Here is a 6,114-nt window from a genome sequence, read left to right on the forward strand (position 1 = left end):
GACGTTTTTTGGACCAAAGGCTATACTATGACGTTTTTAGAGTGACATGCTATACTATGACGTTTTAAGACCAAAGGTTATACTACAATGTTTTTAGAGTGACATGCTATACTATGACGTTTTTTTGGGTGACATGCCATACTATGACGTTTTTAGAGCGACATGCTATAGTATAATGTTTTTAGAGCGACATGCTATACCATGATGTTTTTTGGACGACATACTATGCTATGACATTTTTTCGACCAAAGGATATACTATTCTTTTAGAGCGACATGCTATACTGTGATGTTTTTAGAGTGACATGCTATACTATAGGCTTTTTAAATTGACATATTACTATGCCATTGTTTTTGTTTTAGTTTTTTTTGTTTTTTAGCAACATATTATAAGAATTTGAACAGTTTTAAAAATTACTATACTTTTACTTCTGCAATGAAATATTATTCTATGGCATTTTTTAGATGACATTTACTCTGATGTTTTCTTGAAAAACATACTATTTTGACAATATACTGCACTATGACATTTTTGAACCACATATCATACATGACAATTTTAGGGAACATCCTATCATTTTGCGCTTATTGAACCACATAATAATCTATGGGGTTTTTTTCCCAACGTGCTATACTATGAAGTACAGGCCATACTACGTTACTCTTGAAAAGTATACTATACTTTGACATTTTCTGAACTACATCCTATACTATGGCGTTATACACAGAGTGCTTTGGTTACATGTTGATTTATAATCTAGATTTTTTTCTGTTTTGTTTTTTGATGGGATTACCACAGACCTGACTGTGAACACCGTTGACACCCACCTGGGGGAGACGCTGCCTAAGATCTCAAGGCTGCTTGGTCGTGGTCTTTCTGGTCCTGCTCCAGAACGTCTTCATCAGCTACGTCTTCTTTTGAAGAGGCCCTCAGATGCTGCAATCTCTGACCTTCAGGAGGAACTGCTACTTTCACTCTGTAACAAGACAGTTTCAGACGGTCTGCTGAACTTTTAAAAGTGGACTATAAATGTGAAGAATGTGAGCAGCGGAACAGATGTGATCAGAAAGAAGTCATTTTCTTTTTTCTTTTCTTTCTGGTTGACTTGATGCTGTCAGATGCAGATGTTGGAGCTGATTCTGATCTTTCAGGATAAAAAAAAGCTGCTTTTCCTTCACAGACTTTTCAGGAAATTATTCTCTCAGGTTTTCTCTGCTATTTATATTTTTATTATCTGTGATTATTTCATTATTTCTTTATTGTAAAAATAAAGTTTGAGGCATAAAGACTCATTTAGTTATTTTAATCCTGAAATCTTTGACGTAGCAGAACTAAACTTCCATTTTCCTTCTTGTACTTCTGATACTAGAACTAAACGTATCTTCAACACAGAGCATCTGGTTTTAATGAATCAGCAGCAACATCACAACAACAAATGAGACAATTTTCAACAAATTAATGAAACTGATGTCATTTAAAACTATCAGAGTCTGTTTTAGTGTCAAATTAAAGCTGATTACTGACAACTAGAACATTAACGTTACTGTTTTAATAACATTTAAGTTTCCTGAACATTACATTAATGTCAACCAGCCACAGTTTTATGAACTTAATGAACCACATTACTGGAACACAACACACTTCAGCTGTTTACATGAAACTCAACACATTAGCTTGATGCTACATTAGCTTTAATCAGGCTACGACCGAGCAGCTAGCTCGGTTAGCATTGCTAACATTAAAGCTAATATTTACTGGATGCCAACTCTCTTCTCTGGTCAACATACACTGAAATAAACTCCACCAACATCTGGAGTGCATGGCACACATTATATCTGACACTACAGCTGCATATAAAGTGCAGTAAAAGCGGCACCGACACGAAAATAAACATTTACTTACCGAACTATCAGAGTCCTTTCAATGTCTCCTGGTAGAATCAGCCGAAGGCAGAAAACTGGTTAAAACAAGCCAACAGGCAGGAAAACTGTCTGTGGAAAATGTTCTGCTGCTCCACCGATAAATAAACCAACAGTTATTATATCAGAATTAATCCAAACGAGGAGAGCAGAGTCTCTGCTTCCTCCTCCATAGGACCTGTCAATCATTCCAGACCAGACTGTCAATCAAGTAGTCCCGCCCCCTGGCTTCTCAAAATTTTAACGCTCTATAAAAAAATCAATATTGATTTATTTTAAGATCAGCCACCTGATCTCTCATTCTGACCATGAAAACTAACGAAAAAAAAATTATGTACAGTCTATGCACCGTACTCTGTTTGGCTCCACACTTGCTGATGACCACTTCCGGTCTCAGAAAAATGAAAAAACGGACCTTTTTTCGTTTCTGTCTCTTACTGGTTTTATTTTCTTGTAATTCTAAATACAAAACGAAACTCAAAGAATTTTTTTAAAATCGTATATCCCTTTTTGATCATGAAAAGGAAAAACGCCTTGTATTTCAATTTTAATTTTTGTATTTTAAAACGAAAATCAAATAACCATTCATTTTTTGTTTTTCAATACCCGTTTCAGAACGGAAAATCCAATTACCAGATCCGTACACCGACCCAAAAGTTTGAGCAAATTGCAAGTTTTATTGGTTTTTGAAATGAGAAAAAAAGTAGCCTGCTAGTGCTGTTACTGTTTATTTCATGAACAAAAAATAAATAAAAGAAAAGAAAATAAGAAAGAAAATTCAGGAATTTGAAAAACTTTGGGAACTCCACTAAATCGCTGCATTGTAACTCTCCCCTTGTGGGTAGATAGCTGACTTCTAACTTCATCTGTCCACAGCACTAGTTTCCAAAATGGCTCTGACTTATTGAGATGTTGCTTTGCATACTTACCGCATTGACTTTTGTGATTAGGTCGCACCTAAGGCTTCCTACTGATGGCTTAACCATGCAAATCTTGTTTGTGCACAAGGCCACGCGTAGCCTGTGCTAAGGGTTGCTTTTACAGTGTGCTAATGAGCAGGCTACCCGCTAGCTTGCCAGCGCTGACATGCCTGCAGCGATGAGCAAGAAGTGCCAGAGGCGAGGTTGTGAGATTTGGTTGCTTCCAGCGGGTCTTCAGGGTCAAGCAGTTTCTCAGAGGAGCCAATGGCTGTAGAGTGATACAAGGTTTAAAGAGTCACACCCATAATTTATCATCTCTGAATTATCTTTGGATGAAAATTTGTACCGTACTTTCTGGACTATAAGTCAGCGTGAAGAACTGACTCAATACGTTTTACTGCCATGTTAAAGGCACTGTTTGGGAAAAAGAAAGCATTTATTTAGTTACAAGTTTAAAAAAATCTTTCTGTGTAAATATCTCATGTAACACCGTGGACACCTGCGGCTTATGGTCAGGTGCGGCTTATATATGTACAAAAGTATTTTCTTTTTAAATTTAGTGGGTGCGGCTTATATTCAGGTGCGCTCAATAGTCCGGAAATTATGGTAATTACAATTCTTCACCTGCTTTGTAAGACCTAACGAGTAATGGAAGGCCTGAGTTAATGAATTTCACTTAGCAGTTAGCACCTTTTGAAAATGCCACTGTTACTGTTAAAAACTGATATTTGCTGCAAGGGTTGCATTTACTTCTTTTCACTTCAGAAATGCAACAAAATACCTAATTTGCTCAGCAGTAGCCAAACTTTTGCAAACAACTATATTAATTCACAGCCAAGTCCTTTTATAGTTCAGGCTCCTCTTTCTGCCTTTTTGTGAGCTCTGCAAGAATAACAAAGCAGTGATCTAAGTCCTTGATCCAGGCTCAGGGACTGGCCTCAGTTATGTAAGACCCAGTCAGAATCTGGCTATGCATTGTGTGTGTGTTGGGTTGTGTTGGTGGCTTGGTGGGATGTGCATATTGGGCGGTTGAGCAGCCTAATTCCTTGGGAGAGAGTTGTTAGCCTGGACCATTTGGGGAGCTCTCAGGGGAGAGGCGTTGCTCCGGTCTCTCATCAGGCAGATGACAGAAGACTGCGTGCTCTGCATGCTGCTCTCATCTCAGCCATGATAGCTTCACTGCACAGGCCATATCTCTGCTTCATTTACTCATTGTCTGATAATAACAAGTGTCTCCTTTCTGCTATACTCAATTACATCTTCATTAGCCTGCTAACTAGCTTAGAACAAACCAGCATTGTGTGCACAGATTTTAAGTCTATGTGACATTTATTACCAAGATACCTGAGTCTATAGGTGAAGGCCATAAAGGGTACCACGTAATATTTATTATGTCTTCATCTCCCTGGACCAGTCACTGTCTCATCATAACATCAATTCATTTTAATTTACCAGCTTATGAACTCTGTTCATTCATCATTAGGTCTGCCTGTTATCTAAACAATGACTGGCTGACATATTGACCTCTCACTTTGGTGTGCTGCCAATCAAATACCTGTCTCAGTAATGAGTAGATAAACAATAGGGAGGTGTTCCCATATGACAAACTGATATATTACATCAGATCCCACCGAAGAGCAATCTAATAAAAGTCATGAGGCATAATTAGCTGCTGGTGACTTTCCATGTATATTGAAATGACTGTGTGGACCAGAAAATATAATACCACAGAATCTGACCTAGAAACATTTGCGTCATGAATTATGTAGAAAAATGACCAGGATGCTATTTCAGACATTAAGCTGACATATTCTGTTGCCATCAAAATAACAGAAAGGAGTCAATGCCTGGAAGGGGACAAAGTGAGAAGTGATTCCAACAAATTGCCTTTCAGTTTCACCTGTACAGCACTGCCACATTTCCTGCATTGCTGCAGTTCTTCGCCTTCAGTCTGAAAACAGGATGTGCCCTTCATTTAGGAGGGAAGTTCCATCATGTCAGACCCAACTTTGTTTGTTACTATCCTGAACAGGAGCAGCTGTGGCCTCAATCAGTCATTCTCACCTTTCTCTAAGTGGAACAGACAGAACAGTAGGAGCAGGTTACTCTACACTACCCATGTGTGTTTCCTCTTTATTTCAACACTGCCATTTCCCTTTCAGTCTCTTTCTGTTCCCATTATTCCTCTAAGCTTTACAGTAATGTCAAATTTGAAGCTCATTTGCTCTCAACGCTACATCCTTCTCCCTCTCTGTCCCCAAACGTGGGCGGCTCTTGTCCCAGTCAGCAGGGTTAAATGGTTGGTCAGAGTTCAGAGCAGAGCTGAACCCTCTGAACAAAGTGTCTTTTAATGAGACATAAACAGACAAGGAACAGTATCTTAAATGTCCAGCCTTCCGTCTTTTGGGCTCTGCCACTGACATGCTGTCAAACAATAGGTCCACCCAAGCAGTCTATCCATAATATATCACCAGGTCCAGCGGTCATATCAACTTGCTGTCTGGAGATTTCTTAGGAGAAAACAATGGCAATCCAATAAATTTCTGGCTGCTGACATGTATGTTTCCAACAGGGCAAAGCTTTTTGTTGGTTTTCATCACCATGACGCTGGAGTCATAAGTGTAATCACAAAGTCTGGTTAAATATTTCAAATTGACTGTTCCTCATTTTGCCTTATTTTAAACTGCATGGTGTGGCAATTTTTCAACAGGCTAAACATAATTTTGCATGTATCAGCTGAATTACACAGTTGATGTCCCCCAATGTTAAATCCAAAATGAAAAATCATAGCATTCACCTCATCCTTGTGTGTTTTTGTAAGTGTTGCATTGACAATCAGGAGAAGACACCTGCACATGGATGTCACGAGCGACACCTCTACTTCAATGAAATGACAGCAGAATACAAACACAACCACCATGGAAAAGGCTCTGACATGTGACTCAAAGCAGAGCTGTGTTCTCTTCTTCAGCTCAAAGCTCAAATTTTTTGTTTGGTGGTTAAAGCACCCCCGCCAAAGAATTACAGCACAAATTCTAAATGAGCATTGTTTCTCACAGCACAACTGACGCACTTCCTTTTTAGACTGTCTTCACTCAGCGTCTGAGCTAAATTTGTGGTTTTCCTGAGTTGGTGGCAGAAGTGAAACTCAAAGCATAATCAGAACAGACATAAAGGAAGCACAGGAACAAAGAAGAAGAATGGGTTAGGGGTTCTTGAGACATGGTGTGACACTAGCAACAGTCAGTTTAGGTGACTGAAAATGTGGGCAAGTT

This window comes from Amphiprion ocellaris, chromosome 13 (genome assembly GCF_022539595.1).
Source record: "Amphiprion ocellaris isolate individual 3 ecotype Okinawa chromosome 13, ASM2253959v1, whole genome shotgun sequence".
NCBI classification, from domain to species: domain Eukaryota; kingdom Metazoa; phylum Chordata; class Actinopteri; family Pomacentridae; genus Amphiprion; species Amphiprion ocellaris.